The sequence below is a fragment of the Chelonia mydas genome, chromosome 21 (genome assembly GCF_015237465.2).
Source record: "Chelonia mydas isolate rCheMyd1 chromosome 21, rCheMyd1.pri.v2, whole genome shotgun sequence".
Lineage (NCBI taxonomy): Eukaryota > Metazoa > Chordata > Testudines > Cheloniidae > Chelonia > Chelonia mydas.
The window spans coordinates 18,261,434-18,286,099 of NC_051261.2; the positions used below are offsets into that span (position 1 = coordinate 18,261,434).

At 48.5% G+C, this 24,666-nt stretch overlaps 1 long non-coding RNA gene across 1 annotated transcript; it reads right to left on the minus strand.

The window, feature by feature from the left end:
• Positions 1-9,127: 9,127 nt before the first annotated feature.
• On the minus strand, positions 9,128-17,041 carry LOC122463461. Its single transcript, XR_006286871.1, has 4 exons — positions 16,527-17,041; positions 12,411-12,614; positions 11,829-11,881; positions 9,128-9,916 (listed from the first exon to the last, which is right to left on the minus strand). It is a non-coding gene; the product is annotated as an uncharacterized LOC122463461 (long non-coding RNA).
• Between the last annotated feature and the right edge of the window lie 7,625 nt (positions 17,042-24,666).

Genomic DNA, 24,666 nt, shown 5'->3' on the forward strand with positions numbered 1-24,666 from the left:
AGTTTTTTCTTTGCTGTGGAGACATCCCTTGTGTGGCAGTGACGGCAGGCAAGACAATGCTAGCGTCAGCCTCCTCATGGAAACCCTAACTCCAGTGAACAGTGTGGGGCAGCAACTTCATTACGCTATGGGATGACAAAATTATTTGCATGCTGGAGCATTTTTCCTGTAAAGTATTGGGTTAACTCATGCTTTGGATGCATATGAGATAGTAGCTTCTTCATGGTGACATTGGAGATGTTCGTGGAGTCACTGAATTTGTATTGGACACATGCAATACCATGGGATCTCTTTTTTTCTGCTAATTTTTAATTGATTCCTCTGCATTCATGTGAAACACGAGATGGACTTTGTCATAGGTCCAATATTTTCTTTGTAGCCTCATAATTAGGGTGACCAGATGTCCCATTTTTAAAGGGACAGTCCCATATTTAAGCCCTTCTTCAGGTGTCCTGACTGTCTCAAAAACGGGCAAATTGTCCCATATTTTCTGTGTCCCGTCCCCTCCCCCCCATCAGTACTGGTGGGTCCTGCTGCTGGCCAGATCCCTACTCGCCAGCCACCTGCCCACCAGGAGTGAGTGGGGGGGATCCAGTGGCTGATGATGTGGGTAGCGAAGCAAGGCTGAGGTTGGGGCCCTTTACGTGTGTCCTCTCTCGCTCTCCTCTTTCTGCTTTGCCCGCACTGCTCCTCCATATCCCCCCTGGCGGGGTGCATCCTGCTCCTACCACTGTGCAGAGAAGCAGTCCCTGGTCGGAGTGCTCAGCTCACCAACATCCTGGTCAGCAGGCTCCTTCCTTCCCCCACTTAGGGTGACCAGATAGAAAGTGAGAAATATCAGGACGGGAGTGAGGGGTAATAGGCACCTCCATAAGACAAAGCCCTGAATATCAGAACTGTCCCTATAAAACTGAGACATCTGGTCACCCTATCCCCACTGTCTCTGGCTGGACTGGCACCCAGGAAAGCAGAAGACCCTCTGACCTGGGGCACTGGCTAGGAGGAGCCAAGCCCTGCATGGGCCAAAGCCCCGCAGAGTGCTGACATGGGGAAGCCTCTCCGCCCCTCAGCTAAGCTCTGGAGTGGCGGGGGAGAGCACAGCGATCTCCAGCCTGTTCACACCCCGAACCTGCAGGTTCCACAGCAGGCCCCTAGGCAAGGGCTTAGCACCCTCTTCAGCATCCTCCCCTCCCCACCCCACCCCGGCTCCTGCCCCCAGAGACGATAGGTCTGCTCCATCCCCCAGGCACTTTCCCTTGCTGCGCCACCTCTCTGTCCGGGTTCCCTGAAGCCCCTGCAGTCGGGTTCCCTGGGCCCTGGTGCACAATACATCCTTTGGGCTTAACCGATTCCTGCCAGCGCTGTAGCCAGGAGACAGGAGGTGACTGGGTTATGTCAGTGGCCACCAGCAGCCTGGTGGCATTAGCTGCCTTTTGACACTGTGTGGGCAGGAAGGGAAAAGCTGCTTCCAGCCACGGGGGAGGGGGAGAAATGAGCTCTGCAAAGATATGGGCCAGGTCACACTTCCCTCCCACACAGTGCTGAAAGGCTGCTGGTGGCCACATTCAGGTGTGAACCCTGGCAGAAATCTGGGGAGAGGGGGCATGTGACCCTGTGTTCTCCCCCTCACACCTGTTGCCTCGGGAAGGTGCAGTGCCAGGTACCAGGAGAGGTGGGTCTGTCCCAGGGGCCTAGCCTGGCATGGAGGGTGGAGAACACCGGGTCGGTTGATCGCATACCCCCTCCCCACCACATGCGAGAGAGGTGTACGGGACTGTGCATATGTCACCCCTCCCCATGTGCGTGTGGGCAGTAGGGGTGTGGGTGTCACCCTTCCCCAGGTGAACACTAAAGCCTTAAAGATACGAAGGTAAATGAAAAGCAGTATTTCTTTTAACAGGGGCTCGGTCATCGTGATGTTAATTTGAATGTTGGTATGACTGATTACCATTGAACTCATTTGAATAAGAGTAATTTTGCCAGGTGTCCCGTATTCAGTATAGGGAAATATGGTCACCCTACTCAAAATGAAATGTTCATACAAATCTCAGCAGGAGTTAACAATTTCTGGTTTGTTGAGAACTTGTACCTCAGCCATACCATCTATGATTGCTGTGCTGAAAGGTCTATGCTGACATAAGGTACATTGTCAGTAGGCTTAGGAAGACCATACAAGAAGTGCACTAATTTGCTTTTCACCTGGCACAGATGCATTGTTCTGTTTCATTCAAACATTTCTTGTGGTACCATAGAGAGCTCATACTTTCCCAAAGCCTCATGTAGATCAACATGACAAGGAGCTGAGCAAACAATGACCTGTCAAGGATGAGCTCTGTACCTGCCTCCTTCACTCTGTTTGATCACAGTTGGAGTCTTTTCATCTTCACTGAAGCCCATAGATTGATGGAGCCTCAGATAATTCTTTGGGTTTTGAAGGTTTCATACAAGTCATGACCCAAAGTATCCAGTTGACTGACACATGTAGCTATCTCATTACTGAAGACTATTTTCGTCATGATATTAATGAGCTCTAGTCCATCATACGAGAATAGGTTGCCGTTGTAAGCTCATCCTGTAGCTTTAAAATTGTCCCTTGGCATTTAATAGCCGCTAATGTGTGGATGTGCCTGGTTACTTCTGGGGAAGTCATCCCAACCATACTTAATGTTTCATTCAAAATTTGATGGAGTTGTGGGGTTGTTGGGAAAGAGCATTTGGATGCTGTGTTAAGGCCCCAGCACTCCCTCAATGATTTCCATTGCTCTGTTTTCATGTTGTAGGGCTTCAGCTGAACCATGTACACAGAAGGAAACTAGCAACCCAACAACAACCCAATTTTCTTTTCAAAATTTCCTTCAAGTCAGAGTCAGACTTTTCTACACCTTTTATTTCCGCAAGGTACTAGACAATCATCACAGAATAGTTGGTTTACTCTAAAGCAAAAAAGTATTTGATAAAAATCTTCCAGTGGCTGCAAGATGCAAATTTCTAATATAGCAGTCCTGACAGATCTAATAAAAGACCAGTGAAGACTCAACCACCTTCATGTGTCATCAGTGCAAAAAGCTGATTTTGTTGCAGATTCAAACCCCATCCAAATTGCTTGATTTGTTCGGTGAGCTCTCCATCATGTGCAATAGGTCACTGGGAGTGGAATATACACACTGTGAAACTGGTTTAATAAATCCTGTACCCATTGGCAAATGACTTCAGACACATCAGTATCCTTTTTCAAAGAAGACATCTAAGTAGCATTTTTGAAGGGCAATGAGTGTTCAGGTGTGTACTTCTATAGTGCGTTGCCAACATTTTTCCCTGTCAAGAATCGGCTTCACATGTATTATCACTGTATAAAATTCTCCAGCTATATTAACAAAGAAGTCAGTTACACATATAGCTGTGAAGGATGTGCAATTAGCCAGAATGTAGAATCCACCATCCACTAAGATCAGCATTGGACATTATGGAACCAGACCTGTTCAAGGCCCACATCTAGTGTCATGACACATTTTGACTTCAGTTCTGCAGAAGTATTTGCTCATGCATTCCAGTTGCCTAAGGAATGTTACTGAATTGAGTGAATCAGTGGGGCTAGCAGGCGGTGTTCCCTCTAATTTTTTCCCACCCATGGGTGCAGAATAAATTTTATGGCACCAATATGGAGGTGCTGTGTGACAAAATCCATGTGGTGGGGAGGGGTTTTGAAGTGTGGGAGAGGGCTCAGGGCTGGAGTGCAGGGTGCTGTGAGGGCTCTGGCTGGGGGTGCAGGTATGGGTGGGGCTGGGGATGAGGGGCAGAGGGCTTGGCTGCGGGCTCTGGGGTGGGGCCCAGGGATGAGGGGTTTGAAGTGCAGGAGGATGCTCCAGGGCTATAGCAGGGAGAGAGGGACTCCCTCCAGCTCTCTCTCCCCACAGCAGCACCTGGCTGGGGGGGGGGGGGGGGGGGGGGGGGGGGGGGAGGGGCACCTCTCCCCCACCCCAGGAACTCCGGGGCTGGGACCCACAGGATAGGCATCCCTCTCCTGGCCGCAACAGGTCCGGCTGGGGCTGGATTTGGGGAGGGGCGCCATGACCGTGAGGGGTCCAGGCCACCTGTAGAAATGTACCTTTCTCCTGAAATTTATGGACAAGTAGTATGAACTGGTGTCCAGATCATTTAAGGGTTGGGGAATATAATTACAGATTATCCAACAAGTTCTGGGAATGTATTGAGACAATTTTTTATTCAGAGGGTGGAGAAAGCTAGTAGGTGAGAGGTGTTCTAGATTTGATTTATGACAAATAGGGAAGGAAGTAGTTGATAATTTGAAAGTGGAAAGCAGCTTAGGTGAAAGTGATCATGAAATGGTAGAGTTCATGATTTTAAGGAATGATAGGAGGTGACAAGTTGCACAATAGAGATAATGGATTTCAAGAAAGCAGACTTTAGCAAACTCAGGGGAGTTGTTAGGTAAGAGCCTATGAGAAGCAAGTCGAAGGGGAAAATCAGTTCAAGAAAGTTGACTGTTTTTCCAAAGAGGCTTTGGACAAGAACAAACTATCACACTGTGCAGGAAAGATAGGAAGTATGGCAAGAGCCTGGGGTGCCATGTGAGGGGGGGCACCTCAGATGCTTAGTATTCGCGGGCTGGGAGTAACATTGCTTGCTCCTCTCCTCACTCCCCTCCCTGGCCTATTCTTTGCTCAGCAAGTAAGAACGCAGAGGTGGATCTGGCAGAGGCAATAGCTGGGCTGGGAGTTTCTGCAGCACTTTTTCATTCCTGAAACAAACACTCTTGGGGATGGAGGAGAAAGCTTTCAATCTCTGTACTTAGGTTGGAAGATGCTTGCTGCAGATATCATCATGATCTGCCCCTCACTTGTTAAAAAGGCAGCAACCAGTCCTTTGTGACACCAGTAGACACAGGGCTGCTCAGGCTGGGGAAGGGGCTTCTGCCACAGTCACATTCAGGGGATAATTATCCGCACAGGAGAGCCCAGCTTTGGAATGTTCAGGTTTGCAAGAGCAGCACTGCTGTGAAGAAGGCAAGCATAAGCGACCACCACCACCCATATTGTTTAAATTACACTTAAAATTTTACCAATTTTTTTTTCCAAATCTCTAATTTTGCCAGTGAATGCAGAATTACAGTGGATGGGAAGCTGGATATGAGGTCAACAGTCGTGCCCTTGTTGCCAAGAAGGCTAACAGTATATTGGGCTGCATTAGTAGGAGCATTGCCAGCAGATGGAGGGATGTGATTCTTCCCCTCTGTTCAGCACTGGTTGAGGCCACATTTGGAGTATTGCATGCAGTTTTGGGTCCCCCACTACAGAAAGGATGTGGACAAATAGGAGAGTCCAGCAGAGGGCAACGAAAATGATTAGGGGGCTGGGGCACATGATTTAGGAGAGGCTGAGGGAACTGGGTTTATTTAGTTTGCAGAAGAGAAGAGTGGAGGCGGGGGGATTTGATAGCAGCCTTCAAGTACCTGAAAGGGGCGTTCCAAAGCAGATTGAGCTCGGCTGTTCTCAATGGTGGCAGATGACAGAACAAGAAGCAGTGGTCTCAAGGTGCAGTGGGGGAGGTCTAGGTTGGATATTAGGAAACACTATTTCACTAGGAGGGTGGTGAAGCACTGGAATGGGTTACCTAGGGAGGTGGTGGAATCTCCATCCTTCGAGGTTTTAAGACCCAGCTTGACAAAGCCCTGACTGGGATGATTTAGTTGGGGTTTGTACTTTGAACAGGAGGTTGGATTAGATGACCTCCTGAGGTCTCTTTCTAACCCCTAATCTTTCCTTTGATTCTACCCTACCATAGTAGAAAGGCAGACACTCTGGCCTGCAAGGGGAATATGCCAGTGATCTTAACAAATCCAATAAGGAGCCTCCCTGTATCCTGAAACAGCGTAATTTCTTTGGAGGTACATTGCTATCCAATTCATTCATGACCATACTTTGTCTTTTGCCCAGACATTCACTAACTTCCAATTGCCAAACTCCAGGTTAAGTTCAAAACAAAAAGACTGCATTCATAGACATCCCTGTTTGGAAACCCCTGTGCATTTGTCACAACGTCCTTTGGCTGGATGCTTCGGTCAGACAAGGATCACACTCATGACACATTGGACATTCTAACTGGCCAAAACTCGTGATCTGACATTGAGGCTTACCGTACCAACGTGCCTAGAATTAAAACCTTTGGGATGTTAATACCTGTTGAGACCCTCTGAAGGCCTTGGGCCATTATTACACTGGACCTTATTGTCAAGCTCCCAGATTATCTGCAGGATGCCAGACCATACTGTAAGTTGTGGATCAACTAATGAAGATTGAAATGAGCTGTAGCTCACGAAAGCTCATGCTCAAATAAATTGGTTAGTCTCTAAGGTGCCACAAGTACTTCTTTTCTTTTTGCGAATACAGACTAACACGGCTGTTACTCTGAAACCTAATGAAGATGGTGCATTTCGTTCTCTGTGCATATCTTTCTACTGCCAAGGATACTGCTGGTCTCCTCATCTTACATGCGTTCTGCCTTCATGGTCTCCGAAACCACATCACATCAGACTGGGGGTTCCCAGTTCATATTAGTTTTTGGTGGGAAGTGTTCTGCCTCCTAGAGATGTGTCACACATGCATCAGTATGCCTGCCATACACAACCTGACGGACAGTCAGAAAGAGTGATCCAGGTATTGTAACAATACCTGAAGTGCTTCATGAATGACCACTAAAACCGACTGGGGTCTATACTGCTTCTGTAATCAAAATGTGCATACAAACAATGCAGAGCATGCCTCAACCAAGATGAAGCCCAGTTTTTGCCAATTATGGCTTCCACCCATGTTTCCCACCCTGCACTACCACAATTCCAAACCACCTCAGACCTGGTTCATCAAATCCAACAAACACGAAGAGCAGATTACAAAACTTAACTGTGACCAAGGCAGCATACAAACATCATGCTGACAGTCACTGGCAGGAGTGGCCCTACATTTGCAGTAGGGCAGAAGTTATGGCTATCAGCCAAACACCCTCAAAATGAGCAGACCCACACAAGCTGGACCACACAATACCTAGAACCCTACCAGATCTACAGGCAAGTCACCCAGTAATCTTCAAACTTCAGCTCCCTTGCTCCCCTAAGGTGCAGCCTGTGACAATCCTTTTACTGAGCGAAAACAATCTTCCTCTCCAACAGTCCAAGTCCAATGCCAGGAAGAGTACCTTGTCCACCAGATGCTAGACACAAAGAGGGAAGATATGGTATCTTGTTGATTGGAAGGGTTAGAGGCTGGGGGAGCAGCCCCAGGAACCAGCCCATTATGTGCATGCTCCTGAAGAAGTCAGAGCCTCCCACAGAGCCCACCCAGCTAAGCCCCGTCCTTCACTGCCCCCAAGGGAGAGGATGATGTCAAGATTCCAATATCAAACCCAGGACCACTGGGCACCTAGATGGCATCCCTACCTCCAGGCCTTGGCAGTAATAATGAACTATCACCCTGACCAGCAGTCTTAGTGGTAAAGGTCTACAGCTCCACAGCAGCCATGCCCCATGACTGGCTGGACAGGCAGCATTGCCATTGGATACCTGGACTAAAGACCCCAACAGAAAGAGAAATTGTCTGAGCAACATGCCATTGCCTGCTGGTTGCTGCCTAGACCACCTTGCCTGACTCTGCCCGACTGCCTCTCCTGTCACTGCTTTGCCACCTAACCCAACCTCACCTACCTATCTTGCCAAACTGGCCCCTTGGATTGGATCGCCTGGCTACTGACCCCCTGTGAGAACTCCAATCATTGCTGTGGACTGCCTCTAATACCAATTCACACACTTCACTCCAGCTACCAGATACCTTTGCACAACTTGACCATGGCTCTGGACTGCCCATGGCCCTCTGCAGCCACTGGGCATTACATCTACCCTTGATGAGATCTGGGAGAATATAAAACCACTCATTCAGTTCCACGAGGCAAAGAACCTCATTTGCAATTCCAGTCTCCAGGCAGACTACTTTGCTGTAGTCAGTGGAGGAGCCAATGCTATGCATAAGCTGCATAAGGAATTTGCTCTGGGTTTTGGACTGAATTGTTAAAGCAACAGCTACTTGTAGTGGAAGATTACACATATACCACATGGTTGGCATGTGTGTTGGAAATCTGCCTTTCACTCAAGCACTTGTACTTGAGGCTTTGCATGAAAATGGCAGCTTCATGCTACACTTACACACTGTCTTATTTGTTGGTGCCGAAGTCACTGCTACCAATGACGCACCTCATACAGTAGTAGTACAGGTCACATTGTATTATTTTTTCAGGTTTGACATCAGCTATGGAGCCGGACGCTCCTGCAGGACAAATTGCCTTTCCGTAAAAATTTAGCAGCTGCAAACAAAGCCTTCATATTACTCTTGACATCAGCTCTTTCATCCACTTCTGACAGTCTTTTGCAACTTTTAAGAATATGTGCTGTGATTCATTTAGGACTGCTAAAAACTACATCCGTTGTCCATAGTTCATCTTCAAATAAGTGCTTAAGGAGCCTTTCTGCTATGCATTTGTTCCTCTTCAATCCCATTCAAAGCACATAGTGTCTGTACTTAGCCTCTGCATTGGCCATCGCCACCACTTGATCAATTCCAGCTGAGTCCCACAGTTTGCAGTAGTAAATCAGTATTTGTTGCTGCTGTTTTTACCTTTTGCCGCAACACATCACATACAGTATTGGTGTAGCACTCGATGTGATACGCAATGTCATGTGTGTGGATGTCTTTTGGGTCAATGTAACTGACCCAAATGGTACCTAGGATAGACCACACTGGAAATATCAAATCAGGGCAGGCTGTTAGAAACGGAGCGATCACTTCCCAAAACTGGCAGTTTACACTACAATTAGATTCACCAACCAGTATCAAAACTGTGCCTCTGTGTTATCATACTGGTTAACAAGAAGCCAAAACCACAACCCCCTTTAGGCATCCCAGCCTTTGGTTTCCATCTAGACAACTGGTTTTGTATAGTGGGATGTAGGGGTCATGGAGCAGTCCCAAAAGTGGAGAGGCCAAGGGCCCCTGCCCCTCCCCTTCCCCAAGGGCCCCGCCCCTGGCCAAGCTGGAGCAGGCCAGGAGTCCCGGACCCCCCACCTGCTGGGGGAGGGGGAGAGAATAGGAAAGCAGGCCCTGGCCCGTGTCCCCCTTCCACAGGTCCCCCGCCCAGGACAGGAGGGTCTGTGGCTTTCCACAGTGGCCTGCACAACTCTTACCCTGACTTGGTTCTGGCTGGAGCCCGGGCTCCAACTGCCAGCCTGGCCGGAGGGGCGAAAAGTGGACAGACCAGGCTTGTCCAATTTCAAAAAAAGTGTAAGGGCCCTTTCAGCATCCATGGGGAGAGGTTATTAGAAACCCTATTCACGATAAATCAAGTTCTTACAATCCAAAAGGATCCGATACATTTCTCCCCAGGTCAGTGAATATTTCAGATACTTATTAAGGATTGGCTGTAAGTGTGTAAGATTTAGCAATAAAAAGGAAAAAAAAAGTTATAAATGGTTAAAAGATCAATATACGTACAAATTAGTGTAAAGTCCTTAAGTCTGTTTCACAGCAGAGATGGTGAGGCTGCTGATTTGTAAAAGTCTGGAATCAATTCAGTGGCTTATATAGTCCAATAGGCAGTTCAGGTGTAGAGAGTCTGTTAGAGTTTTTCCGTGAGAATTTCAGGGCAATCCAAGTAGCTACTTGGAGACCTCATTCCTATGGCTTAGATCTTCCCTGTTAAAGTTTAAGCAGACCTGATATGAAAGGATCATGCCCAAGGCTTTCCTTTATTGTTAAAGCAGGCTGGATGCTGACAGGCAACTCCACCATGTCTGTTTTGATGAAAGTGATCTGATAGTCTGTGATCTCTATTCAGCGGGTCCTTTCTCAGACAATACCTGTAGCAAAGCCATTCAAACTATTAAAATAGTTCACAGGTGGATTACTATGTAGAATTACAAGTTTTAAAAAGAGATAAAGACAATAGTGATCATTGGCTTGATGTCTAGTTGGCAGCCGGTATCACGTGGAGTGCCCCAGGTCCTGGGGCTGGTTTTCTTCAATATCTTTATTAATGATCTGGATGATGGGATGGATTGCACCCTCAGGAAGTCTGCAGATAACATTAAGCTGGGGGGGGAGAGGTAGATATGCCTAAGGGTAAAGATATGGTCTAGAGTGACCTAGACAGACAAAATTGGAGGATTGGGCCAAAAGAAATCTGATGAGGTTCAACAAGGACAAGTGCAGAGTCCTGCACTTCGGACGGAAGAATCCCATGCACCGCTACAGCCTAGGGCCTGACTGGCTAAGCCGCAGTTCTGCAGAAAAGGACCTGGAGATTACAGTGGATGAGAAGCTGGATAGGAGTCAGCAGTGTACCCTTGTTGCCAAGAAGGCTAATGGCACATTGGGCTGCATTAGTAGGAGCATTGCCAGCAGACGGAGGGAAGCGATTCTTGGGGGGGAGGGATAGCTCAGTGGTTTGAGCATTGGCCTGCTAAACCCAGGGTTGTGAGTTCAATCCTTGAGGGGGCCATTTAGGGATCTGGGGCAAAAATTGGGGACTGGTCCTGCTTTGAGCAGAGGGTTGGACTAGATGACCTCCTGAGGTCCCTTCCAACCCTGATATTCTATGATTCCCCTCTGTTCGGCACTGGTGAGGCCACATCTGGAGTATTGCATCCAGTTTTGGGCCCCCCAGTACAGAATGGATGTGGACAAATTGGAGAGAGTCCAGCGGAGGGCAACAAAAATGATCAGGGGGCTGGGGCACATGACTTACGAGGAGAGGCTGAGAGAATTGGGCTTGTTTAGTATGCAGAAGAGTGACGGGGGATTTGATAGCAGCCTTCAACTACCTGAAGGGGGGTTCCAAAGAGAATGGAGCTCAGCTCTTCTCAGTGGTGGCAGATGACAGAAGAAGGAGCAATGGTCTCAAGTTGCAGTGGGGGAGGTCGAGGTCGGATAGTAGGAAACACTATTTCACTAGGAGGGTGGTGAAGCCCTGGAATGGGTTACCTAGGGAGGTGGTGGAATCTCCTTCCTTAGAGGTTTTTAAGGCCCGGCTTGACAAAGCCCTGGCTGGGATGATTTAGTTGGGGTTGGTCCTGCTTTGAGCAGGAAGTTGGACTGGATGACTTCCTGAGGTCTCTTCCAACCCTGATGTTCTATGAATATTACACCATAAGTGCCATCTAAATGATAATGTCGCCTTTTGATCTCTGAGTCAATTGAATACAGTAATGAAGCATTACAAGACAGGAACAGGATTTAACATCTACAAGATCACATTGTTAGATTTCTAATAGGATACAGCTAATCATCAACACATTTAGCACTTACTCTTTAAAAAGAAAAGGAGAACTTGTGGCACCTTAGAGACTAACAAATTTATTAGAGGATAAGCTTTCGTGAGCTACAGCTCACTTCATCGGATGCTGAAGTTCATGAAAGCTTATGCTCTAATAAATTTGTTAGTCTCTAAGGTGCCACAAGTACTCCTTTTCTTTTTACGGATACAGACTAACACGGCTGCTACTCTGAAACCTGTCACTTACTCTTGATTCTCTAACAATACAGGCAAATGGGTTAAATATTCTAGTCTACTTAACATGGCTTTGATAACTATCTGCAAGGAATGGCCCTGTTTACCAATGCAATACCCTTTTGATATGTCCTTAAGGGTTGCTTACAGGTCACCAAGCTTGCTGATTTTTTAACCTTTTCTGGCCCAGCATTACAGCACCCACTTAGCAAGAATGTTGCATGGAAAATAAAGTTAAGAGTGACTGCTTCACAGTTTCTCACCTCTCTCTTGTGTTGAGACTGTGCTCAATGGATGCCTTCAGGTTTCCAACTTACTGAAGAAAAAGCAACACATGTGTATATAGTGTCATCCTGTTTCCTAGTTTGATTTTGTGGTCTGTAGTAGACACCAACTAATCATAGAATATCAGGGCTGGAAGGGACCTCAGGAGGTCATCTAGTCCAACCCCCTGCTCAAAGCAGGACCAATCCCCAATTTTTGCCCCAGATCCCTAAATGGCCCCCTCAAGGACTGAACTCACAACCCTGGGTTTAGCAGGCCAATGCTCAAACCACTGAGCTATCCCTCCCCCCAAATGATTGTTGATTTCATGGAGGGGGGGGGAGAAAGGGGTAGGCTGGCAGCAGATGGTGCAGTATGACTGCTAGCCATCGTCGTCTCCTGGGTGCTCACCAGCAGACAGTGCAGTAGGACTGCAAGCTGTTGTCGTCTCCTGGCTGGGAGAGCAGTCTGAGACAGAATGGCCCCCTCAGGGATTGAACTCTCAACCCTGGGTTTAGCAGGCCAATGCTCAAACCACTGAGCTATCCCTCTGCCAATAATAAGTGTAAGGCGAGCCTCACCCACAGCTGGCACTTGTCTCAGCGCCTTCAACTTTTTCCTGGTGCTTGATTTACTTTCTCTCCAACCTTGCCAAATTTATTTTATGGGTGCACTTCTTATAGCATGTAAGGTGCCACCGAGCTGTGTGTTTAACCAGGTCCTCCATGCTGGTATTCTCTGAAGATTCAGCTACTAGTCAGTACTCTTCATCTCCCCATTGATGCCTATAAATGATCAAGACCAAAGTAAAAACAAGGCTTTTGTAATCAATTACTTTGGGATTATAATTAATTATGTTTTGTAATGTATGGTATGTAACTATGCATGTACCATTTGCGGATGGATTCCAGTAATTTCTGGCTGGATGCTGATGCCTTAACCAGTGCCTCACTACAAACTCTTTTGGCATAACAAACAAACACATTGTAATCAACCCCTCTGAACCACTTCCTTTTTTGCCGATGATGGCAAATCATCTTGAAATACTATATTTATATATAGAGAGAAATACTATAAATTCCATTTATAGTAATGTGGAACATTTTTTTAAAAAATCAGCTATGTTCTGTGCATTAACTGATAACACGGTATGGTCAGTTGAGAGAGAGAGTTGCGTGTTTGACAAGCCTGTGTTAAAGTATAATTAAAAATGTTGATTTTTAAACATTTTCTCAAATATATATCACACATCATTGTTCAAGTCTCTAAGGTTTGGTATGTTTGGTATGATTACCTTCATAGGAGAAAGGGCTTTTGAATGGTACTAAACTCAACCCATTTCTGAAAACACATCAAAATTTCCCACCAACCAGAAGATGTGGAGCTGGGGGCGGGGGGGGGGGAGCATGAGTTCCTACCTGCCACACCGCAGAATGTGGCCCCACTGAAATTATGATTCTGTCCATTTTTATTAATCAAATGACACCTCCCTTAGCTTTCTATGATTAACTTGCCCATGGAATTACACATGTTCCGAGACTACCTGCTCAATAGATCATTGTATCGTGTCTCACACAAAATGTCCATTTTTGTATTTGTTAATATTGCATTTTGGTATTTGTATGGTAATGATTTGTAAAATTACTAAATAAACATCTATCGTAAGAGAGAAGGAAACTGAGCTATTCTTTCTCATTCCTGTGTCTCTTGTATGTGCATCTGTTTTGTTTTAGACATCACAATAAGACTAAAACTCAGGACCATCTACAGCTGACTCTCAATAAAAGCATTTAACACCAAATGAAGACTATTAAGCAAAGGAGTTTTCCCTATATGAAGAACCTCTACAGTGAAAAGGAATAAAAGAAATGATTAAAATGAAAAGGTTTTATGTTCTTTTTTCAAGCCTTTGTCCATGTGGATCCCTCTCATGGTGGCAAGATTGTATTCTTTTGACCAGCAGTCTCTGTTGGGGCTACAGCTATACTCTGTGTATCCTCATGTCCACTCCACCTAATGGCATATAGGGTAGAGTGGCCCTGATCACCTCTCGGTTCCCTCTGATTACCTATGGCTGCAAGACCCCATAGCAGCCTCTCTTCTTGGTGTCACACAACAGAGAACACTCTTCCTGCCCTCTGGCAGCTCCTTGTTTTTATTTTAATCAGTCTGGTTCACTCTAATGCCAAGGCACCTTCCCACCAAATATCTGAGCCCAAACCTTGAGGCTTCAAGCCTTGCTCATCCATGACTGTCTTAGGGAATACAGACTAACACGGCTGCTACTCTGAAACCTGTCTTAGGGAATGGTCATAATTATTGCCATTTTCTTTAGCATGAACCACATTCTGGCCTATTTCTTGCTGTGCCAGAAGGTCGACAACACACCTTGCTGCTCGAGAGACACTTGGCTAAGATGCTTTCTGGTGGACCTAAGAGGTTACCTCCAGGTTCAGAAATATGTCCCTCTGCCTCCAAAAAGGGACTGTCCTCTCAAAAATTCGTTTCCTTCAGTGTCCCAGTACATACAGACTCTAACCCAAAGCTCCCTCAGCCAGTGTCAACAAGGAAACTTTTACCCCTTTCACAGGTTATCCTTGGTCCACCAAAGCAGGGCAGTGCCTCCATCTCCTGTTGGCAGGGCCAATCAGTGTGCCATACCCAGGATTACGCTCCGCACCAAGCCTCTGCCCTGCGTGGGAGAAACCCATGACACTGGACCTGGTAACAGTATGGTACCAGTGTATCTACTATTAGCTTTAAAGCTAGACCCCCTGGCACTGACCTCAATACTGATGTTACCAGCCCCTAGCACCTGGACTCTCCCTTTCTAGCAAGGAGAGGACAGCATCTTGGCGAGGGCAAATATATTCCTCCCACTCATTTTTCCCAGAGTCAAGCTGTTGGGTCTCAAAACATGCAATGCCTTCCTCCCCTAGGGAATCTCCAGATAACGCTATATTGCCACTCAGTCACTAGGCATTCAACCTTGTGGCCACCTTGACATTGTAGCCTATAGGATGGTTTAGGTTAAGTAGAAACCAGGCTTTGGCCTAAGTTAGCCTGACTGCAGAGGAGTATGGGAAATTAGTGTTGCTAGTGTGAGAAAGTTAGAGATAAACTGAAAGTTAGCAAGGACATGACCCAATATTAAGGTTTTGGTTAACACTAGTTTCAGCAAGGTTTTTAATAAAAAGAAAAGGAGTACTTGTGTGAAGTGAGCTGTAGCTCACGAAAGCTTATGCTCAATTAAATTTGTTAGTCTCTAAGGTGCCTCAAGTACTCCTTTTCTTTTTTCTGAAACCAAGGTTTTTAATGTGTGTTTTTGAGAATTGTGAATGTTTTATTAAAATACTGTCTAGTATGGGAAGGACATTGGTGCAAATGTTAATTTAAATCATGTGTAAAAGTCAATACAAAGGTGGCAGAAATATAATTATGGTAAAGGACAATTTAATGTTAATTAGTATTATAATTAATTATAAAAGGAGTAGCTTGCTAAATTTCGAGACAGCTCCAATTAACATAAAAACTGTACCATTGGGGTCCAGAATTATAAGGCTGTGGAGAAAGAACTGGAGATGCGGTCGGTCTATCCAGTCCTTCATCGCAAGCACGAGACAAGTGAGGGCACAAGCCTGGATCAATGGACACTACTTTCAAATTCTCCAACTCCGGATGCATGATGTACATGTGTAACCCACACTGGAATATAGATAGGGACCACACATCTAGGAGAACCTCCAGTTACAGGTAAGTAACCTCCTTTGTCCACTCGTCCCCACTGCCAGGAAGCAATCAAACTGTGAAATGGTGTCACTTTAATGGGCTAACTCCATGTGTCTTCAGCTGCCAGAAACAAACTGCAATCTGGCAGATTACCATGGGCATCCGGTGACTTGGCTGTTGGGGAAGACTAGCCTCTGGCCCTCCCCTTGTACCTGAGGCCCTGCCCCTCCCACTCCCCTTCTGCCCCCACCATTCCTCTACCCCCACAAGAGCCCCACCTCCACTGTGCCCCCTGGCCCCAGCACCGGGTGGTGTGGGAGTGAGGCCCCAGCCCCAGCGCGCCGGGCAGCACAGCTGCAGCGCCCCCAGGCCCAGGTGGCACAGTCCGAGAGCCAGGCAGGCAGCACAGCCCCAGCACCAGCCACCCCGAATCTCTAGGGAGGCAAGCCAGCCTAGCCCCAGCCAGCCTGGGCCAGGGCAAAGCGCTGGAAACTGCAGGAGGGGGCCTGGCCTGGCGGTGGAGCATGGGTAGGGCCATACTAGGCTGTTTGGGAAGGCACAGCCTCCCCCTGCCTACGATACCTGCTGCCCATATAGATTACCTCTGGCAGGCTGGTGAGATCGAAGTGCTAATGGCATATCGTCCTACTACCGCATTTCACAGCGATATGGTAGTGCTTAGACCCATTCCCAAAGAAGTTGGTGTCTGACTTTCGTTTAAACCTAACTATCAGTCTTCTGGTATCTCCTACTCCTGTGCACATCATTCGGCACCTCGCTCAGAGGCAAGCTGGTACCAGCAGACCCATGAGGATTCTCTGCTCCTACCAGATCTGAGCTTGGTACCACGGAGTTCCTGGAACCAAGAAAAGTTGGTTCCCCCTTATTCATGATGTTCCTCATGTGGAGCTTGGTTCTGGAAGGGGAACAACTCAAGACTTCAGAGACTAACCAAGAGAGTGTCCTACCTGTGTCTACTGTACCTCGTGGGCTTTCTGGCCCTATGGTCATCATCTTCACAGAAAACAGTCCTCTATAAAAGGAGACAACAACAGGGACACCCAGACCAGTGATGCTCCTGGGTATAGATTCAGACAGAGAATGAAAAGGATTAAAAAAAAAAGGTGAGAGAGTCCTCTGAGATGCCCACAGGCTCTCTTGAAAATCCCCCAAGTGGTATCAGAACCTTCCAGCATTTGATAGGCAGAATGGCAGCTGTCCTAGATTTCCTTCCAGCATCTTTATCTGGGAACCTGCATAAACTTTTCCACATCCTGCAGGACATGGAGAAAGAAAAGGGAACCCTCCTACTAGAGAAGCTCTGTCACAACCTGTCAAAGAGGTGTGGAGTCACATTATTTCTACTGGCTTGGTCTTAAAAAAACAAAAATGAACTAGTTCTTCTTCCAGTGTTTGCTCATGTTCATTCCCTTGTAGGTGCGTCTGCTCACCACATGCATAGAATCATAGAATACCAGGGTTGGAAGGGACCTCAGGAGGTCATCTAGTCCAACCCCCTGCTCAAAGCAGGACCAATCCCCAATTTTTGCCCCAGATCCCTAAATGGCCCCCTCAAGGATTGAACTCACAACCCTGGGTTTAGCAGGCCAATGCTCAAACCACTGAGCTATCCCTCCCCCCGTGCACTGGTGCCGGAAGTCTGTCACTCAGTGGTATCCATAGAGGACCGGCTCTGGCAACCTCCGGAGTGGCGGGCATCTGCTGTGGTATAAGGGGTGCTGCTGGCTCACCCCACCCTCAGTTCCTTCTTCTCGCCACTGACGGTGCTGGGATGATTCCTCGCCTCAGCAAGCAGTGTCCTCTCAACTGCTCGTTGCGAACTTGGTTGTAAATAGTTGTAAAAAAAGTTAATAGTTTTAGTTCCCTTAGTCTAGTTTTAGGTTAGTTTGTAGTCCTGGATGGGACTTAGCCTAGGGACTGGGCATGCTCCGCTCCCTGGGCTTCAAACCCTATGACTAGTGCAGAAAACCCATACCAGTCAGTGACCACCACAGTAGCTGTTTGAGGTGCTTGGGGGAAACTCACGTCAGCAACAAGTGTTGCATTTGTAGAAATGTTAAAGCCTCGGACCAAAAAGGAACAGGACATGCATCTCCAAGCACTCCTTAGGGAGCCAGCACTTATACCGGCACCACAGCCGTCTAGGTCGGACTCTGCTCCCAGCATGGTGGCCTCGCTGTGGCGCGCACCACCGGCCGACCTGCAGCGATCCCCCTCCCCAGTACCGTTAGAAAGGTAAACAGGGCCATTCCATGTAGATAGTTATCAAAGCCTGTAAAGGGAAGGACACCCAGAGGAGAGCAAAGACCCATGAGGGGCAGCTCTTCACCCCTGGACAAAGACCAGGCCCCAGCTCCCGAGGAGCAGGCTAGCCCACTCCAAGACCTGCCCACCATCCTGGGAAGCAGCGGAAGCATTCAGCACCTAGTGGTGCCGTCGACACTGGAGGCCTTTCAGGCCACAAAGGAAGGACATTCTGTCCCTACTGGTGCTGCCCCTACCAGCCACGGAGGTGCCCTGCTTCAGTGGAAAAGCTGCCTTGGGACCCTTCCAACAGTCCCCATCAGTGCATTACCACTCCTCACCACAGAGAGTGTCCTGCCAGTGCTCACCAGCGCAGAGCTACCATGCCATGGACACAGGTCGGTCCACCCATCAGAGTTTACGGCGTCGGCCCCTGGACAGCTCTCCTTGGGCTTGAGGAGACGCAATGGCGCAGACCTGCAGAGGTGTGGCACTCGTCCCCACTGCCCCAGTGCCAGGAACACCCGAGCCACTCTCCCAGTGTTCGGCACTGCTCCAGCAGTTCAACCCGCCGGTCCAGAGAGCCCCATTACTGGTCACTGGAACAGCTCACTGTTGGTGCGCTGTTGGTCCCCACTCCTGTTCCCACTCCCATGTGACAGATCGCTCGCTAAGCATCAGGCATAGATTGCTGGGTTACCATTGCTGATCTGCTGAACGCCAATGCCGGTCACTGGGACCATGGCATCGAGGGTCACTGCCTTTGTGCAAATCCTCAGCAGAGCTCTGGGATCGGCACAGACAGACGGCCTCGGCACCGTCCTGGTCCCCCAGACGTGGGCCTTCCTCCTCAGGCTCTGACAGCAAGGAGTCGTCCTTACCAGCGGGTCAGGGCTACCCATCAGAGGCACTGGCCTTTCCCTCAGCACCTCCCTGTGCAGTCTGGCCTCAAGGCTAGTGGCCCTCCCCTGGCACCTCTGGAATCCCTCGCAGGGGCATAGGTCGGCCTCAGGGGCATCAGATAAGCGGTCAGCTACGATCTCCTGCCCACCACGCCCACCGACACAGATGTGACCCTAGAGAGGACTCCACAGGGCTACCTGGCCACAGCGGAGGTGCCCATGCAGGAGACGACGGAAGTGGCAGAACCGCTGGTGCCCGCCTCCTCTTCATCCTCACCTAATGGCCTCCTCATGGATTGAACTCACAACCCTGGGTTTAGCAGGCCAATGCTCAAACCACTGAGCTATCCCTCCCCCCAAAGGCTCATGGTTATACCTTTCAATTTATTTCTGTTCCTCCCCTCCAGCCTTCCCTCCCCATCCCTCTTCAGGGACCCCTCTCACGAGAGAGCATGTTTGCTCAGGAGGTGCAGGGCCTTCTGCAGGTGGGAGCTGTGAGGATGTTCCCCAAGATTTCAGGGGAAAGGAGTTTTACTCCTGTTATTTTCTAATCCCAAAAGCCAAGGGGGTTGGTCTAAGACCCATCCTGGACCTATGAAACTTCAACAAATATTTCACGTCTCGCATTGTTTCCCTGGCCTCCATCATCCCTTCCCTGGATCCAGGAGACTGGTACGCCACCCTCGATTTAAAGGACCCTTACTTTCATGTATCGATATTCCATGGACACAGACATTTCCTGCGCTTCACGGTGGGGACTGCCCACTACCAGTTTGCAGTGCTCCCTTTCAGCGTAGCAACAGCCTCGAGGGTGTTTACCAAGTGCATGTCAGTAGTGGTGGCTTACCTCAGACATTGGGGTATCCACATTTACCCCGTACTTTGATGACTGGCTTATCAAAAGCCACTCCAGGACCCAAGTCCAGCGCAGCGTCACTGTACTGCAAGCCATGTGCCGTGCCTTGGGCCGGCTGATAAACGACAAAAAACAAAAACCCCATGACATTAATCCCGGTGCAAAAGATAGCGTTTATCGAAGCAGTACTCGACTCTACTCAAGCCAGGGCATTCCTACTGCAGGACAGGTTCAGGACAACATCAGATCTCATTACCAGCATCTCAGCACACCCACTCATCACAGCCTGGGTCAGCTTCAGACTATTGGGGCACATGGCAGCATACACGTATTTCATCTGCCACGTGAGGCTCAGACTGTGGCCCCTTCAACTTTGGCTAGCCAGCCTATTCCCCATCCAGGTATCATCTGGACAAGGTCATCGCGATCCCACCGAAGGTACTTACCTCTCTGCAGTGGTGGACTGACCCAAGGGTGGTGCTGGAGGGAGTGCTGTTCCAGAATCCATGGCCCACAGTCTCCCTGATATCAGATGCTACTGACCTCAGCTGGGGAGCACATCTCAGTATGCTGTGGATCCAGGGGACATGGTCTCCAGCGGAGCTGGCATTACATATAAACGTCAGGGAGCTCAGAACCATCTACCTAGCATGCGGCATCTTCCTTCCCAAGCTGTCCGGTTGAGTAGTGCATGTGTTGACTGACAACACGGCCTTGATGTTGTATGTCAACAGGCAAGGGGGAGCCTGCTCATTGGTTCTCTGTCAGGAAGGACTTCACCTGTGGGACTTTTGCATCCAGCATGTGATCCATCTGGAAGCTTCTCATCTCCCAGCGCCTGGAACACGCTGGCAGATCGCCTCAGCAGGTCCTTTTTCTCTTACCATGAGTGGTCGCTCCACTCAGAGGTTGTCTGGGTGCTCTCCCAGAAGTGGAGGGCTCCTCAAGTGGACCTGTTTGCCACCAGATAGAACAGGAAGTGTCATCAATTCTGTTCTCTCCAAGGACTCAGCAGGGGTGCCCTCTCCAATGCCTCTCTTTTGTCATGGCCGGGAGAATCTGATGCACACATTCCTGCTGATTCTGCTGATCAGCAGGGTCCTATCGAAAATCAAAAGGGACAAGGCGCGAGTCAAGATCTCCCTGACATGGCCTCACCAGAACTGGTTCGGCACACTCATGGATCTGGAAGTGGCTTCCCCATGGTCACTGCCCAGCCAACCGAACCTACTCTTGCAGGACCACGGGCTGCTCCTGTACCCGAACCTTCCCTCTCTTCATCTCACAGCTTGGCTGCTGTGTGGCTGAACCCAGAGGAATGGTCCTGCTCTAGCCAGGTATAGCAGGTTCTCTTGGAAAGCAGAAAGCCCTCCACAAGAGCGACTTACCTGGCAAAGTGGAAGCGGTTCTCCTGCTGGGCGTTGGAGCGTAGCATCTCCCTGACCATCGTCTGTCTGTCCTGATTACCTGCTCCACCTAAAGCACCAAAGCCTCGTGCTTTCTTCCATCAAGATGCACTTGGCAGCCATATCAGCTTTTCACCAGTGTGTCCAGGCCACATCAGTGTTCTCGCATGAGATGTCGATCAGGTTCCTAATGGACCCACTGGTCCAGGATCCAGTTCCCTAATGGGACCTCAACCTAGTCCTCTCCAGGCTCACGGGCCCACCCTTTGAACCTATGGCTTCTTGTTTCATTTCCCATCTGTCGTGGAAAGTTGCTTTCCTTGTAGTCGTTGCCTCGGCAAGGCATGTATCCAAGATTAAGGCCCTTACTTCACAGTCTCCTTATATGGTATTCTACAAGGATAAGGTACAGCTGCGACCTCATCTAGCTTTCCTGCCTATGGTGGTGTCCCCTTTTCATATCAACCAGGATATCTTCCTCCCAGTGTTCTATCCAAAGCCGCACTCAGTCAATGAGGAGAGGTGGCTGCACTCTTTGGATGTCCAGCGAGCCCTAGTGTTTTACCTGGCGTGCACCAAGCCCTTCCGCAGGCTGACCCAGCTCTTTGTCGTGACAGCAGACTGGATGAAGGGTCTCGCAGAGGATCCCAAATTGGACCACCACCTGAATCTGGACCTGTTATGAGCTGGCTCAGGCCGAGCCGCTGCCTATAGTGAAGGTTCACTTGACCAGGGCTCACGCGTCCTTGGCGGCCTTCCTGGTGCATGTCCCTATCCAGGACATCTGCAGGGCTGCAACATGGTCTTCAGTACATACGTTCACAATGCCCTATGCCATCACCCCACAGGCAAGAGACGATGCTGGCCTTGGCAGAGCTGTATTGCAATCAACATGGCCATGAACTCCTACCCGCCTCCGATGGTACTGCTTGGGAGTCACCTACAATGGAATGGACATGAGCAAGCACTTGCAGAAGAAAAGACAGTTATCTTTTTTCGTAACTGGTGTTCTTCGAGATGTGTTGCTCATGTCCATTCCACAACCCACCCTCCTTCCCCAGTGTCGGAGTTTCTGTCAAGAATGAACTGAGGGTGGGGGGAGCCAGAAGTGCCCTTTATACCATGGCATATGGGCGCCATTCCAGAGAGTGCCAAAGCCAGTCCCCTACAAATACCATTAAGTGAAAAACTTCGGGCACCGGTGCATGTGGCGAGCACACAAACCTACAATGGAATGGACATGAGCAACATCTCAAAGAACACCAGTTATGAAAAAAGGTAACTGTCTTTTTCCTCTGCTAGAATCCTAGGGAAAGGTTCAACCTACTTTAAGGAGCTTGGGTGGGATTTTGATAAGCATCCAAATGACTAGGCAGCACAAGTCTCATTTATTGTCATCTGAATACTATCTAAAATCCTATCCTCTGCCTCAGATCCTTTGTGAGAGTGGCTGCAAGTGGGAAGGCTATAATCAGGGGAGGCATCTTGTGCTCAGGGGAGGAGGAGGAGGAGGAGTATTTGGATGTGGCTGACAGGAAAATGTACTTCAGAGCACCGTTGGACAGATCCTTCAGTTAGCAGTGTGTCACGGTCCCACGCAACCGCTGTGTGTTCCACGACTCCCTCTTGGGCTCATCCTAGCCCTTAGGAGGAAAAAAAAAGTTCCTTGAACTTTTTTATGAAGATGAGAAAACATCCAGTACTCTGCAGAGCTCTGCAGAGGTTCAGGCCAAGGTCTTGGACTTGCCTTGGGAGGAGCTGACCTCTTCAGTTCCAAGCTGATAGGTTCTTGCAAAGGGTGAAGGCCTCTGAGCGGGTGGCTGGGTGCTGGAACCAGCTGGTTTACAAAGGAAATGTTTCAGGGGGGATACTTTCAGCAGCCTTCCATTACTCCTCCTTCAACCAGAGACACCACCATTCAGAAGGTTCCCACCAACCCTGCCAGGAGAAACAGATTTATCCTTCCTGATTCTGACCTCCTGCATAACACAGGCTACAGGACTTTCCAGAATAATTCCTGTTTGAAGTAAGACAGATCTGAGAAAAACAGCCAATTTGGATTTAAAAATTGCCAGTGTTGGAGAATCCACCACAAACCTTGATGAATCATTCAGATGGATAATTATAAATTACCCTTACTGGTAAAAAGTTGCACCTTATTTCTAGTCTGAATTTAGCCCTCACTTATAAAATTTCTGTTGCCCATGTAGGTGCTTATAAACTGCAATCAAGTCACACACCTTAACCTTCTCTTTTGTTAAGACTGTGTTAAAAGAACAGGAGGACCCAGAGGAGGATTGAGTAAACAGGCTTCTTTATTGTGGTACTTGTTCCCCTTGGCCCAATTGTCAAGTAAGCACTGAGTTAATCACCTCATACTCTTTTATCTAAGTTACTATGTAAATACCACATTTACTACAATACCCCCCAAACCCTTATTGAGTAATATGAACACCTATTGTGACGGGGCAAGGCCAGATGGCTATAGAAAAGTAGTGGGAGATAGATATATTAGCTCCAGACTAAACAAATCCCTAGTACCAGGATAAGTGAAATGGCAGCTGCTCCAGGTCAATTAAGACACCTGGGGCCAATTAAGAATTTTCCAGAAAGAAGGCAGGGAGAATGCTAGGTTGATTGCGACACCTGAAGCCAATCAGGGGCTGGCTGAAACTAGTTAAAAGCCTCCCAGTCAGTCAGGTGGGTGTGGATGTCAGGAGCTGTGGGAGGAAGTTGTGCTGTTGGAGAGACTGAGTAGTACACACCATATCAGGCACAAGGAAGGAGGCCCTGAGGTAAGAGTAAAGTGGAGCTTGAGGAAGTGAGGGCTGCTGTGGGGGAAGTAGCCCAGGGAATTGTACGTCATGTTTCTAAAAGGTCAGCTACCATAGCTGATACTATTAGGGTCCCTGGGCTGGAGCCCAGAGTAGAGGGTGGGCCCGAGCTCCCCGCTCCTTTGCCCCCTGATTAATCACGGGGACTTGGGAGACAACAGAGACTGTGCAAGGAAGGATAACTTCTCCTCAAATCCCTCGCTGGCTTATGATGAAAATGGCTCAGGAGACCGTGACCCTTGTCTCTAGAGAGAGAAGGGTTATATGGAGGGTCACAGTGAGCCTCTAAGGCTAGCGAAATCCGTCAGGAAACGCGGGACCCACAGAGGCAAGGACAGAGCTTTCATAGAATCAGAGAATATCAGGGTTGGAAGGGACCTCAGGAGGTCATCTAGTCCAACCCCCTGCTCAAAGCAGGACCAAGCCCCAACTAAATCATCCCAGCCCGGGCTTTCTCAAGCCTGACCTTAAAAATATCTAAGGAAGGAGATTCTACCACCTCCCTAGGTAACGCATTCCAGTGTTTCACCACCTTCCTAGTGAAAAAGTTTTTCCTAATATCCAACCTAAACCTCCCCCACTGCAACTTAAGACCATTATTCCTTGTTCTGTCATCAGCTACCACTGAGAACAGTCTAGATCCATCCTCTTTGGAACCCCCTTTCAGGTAGTTGAAAGCAGCTATCAAATCCCCCCTCATTCTTCTCTTCCGCAGACTAAACAATCCCAGTTCCCTCAGCCTCTCCTCATAAGTCATGTGTTCCAGTCCCCTAATCATTTTTGTTGCCCTTCGCTGGACTCTTTCCAATTTTTCCACATCCTTCTTGTAGTGTGGAGCCCAAAAC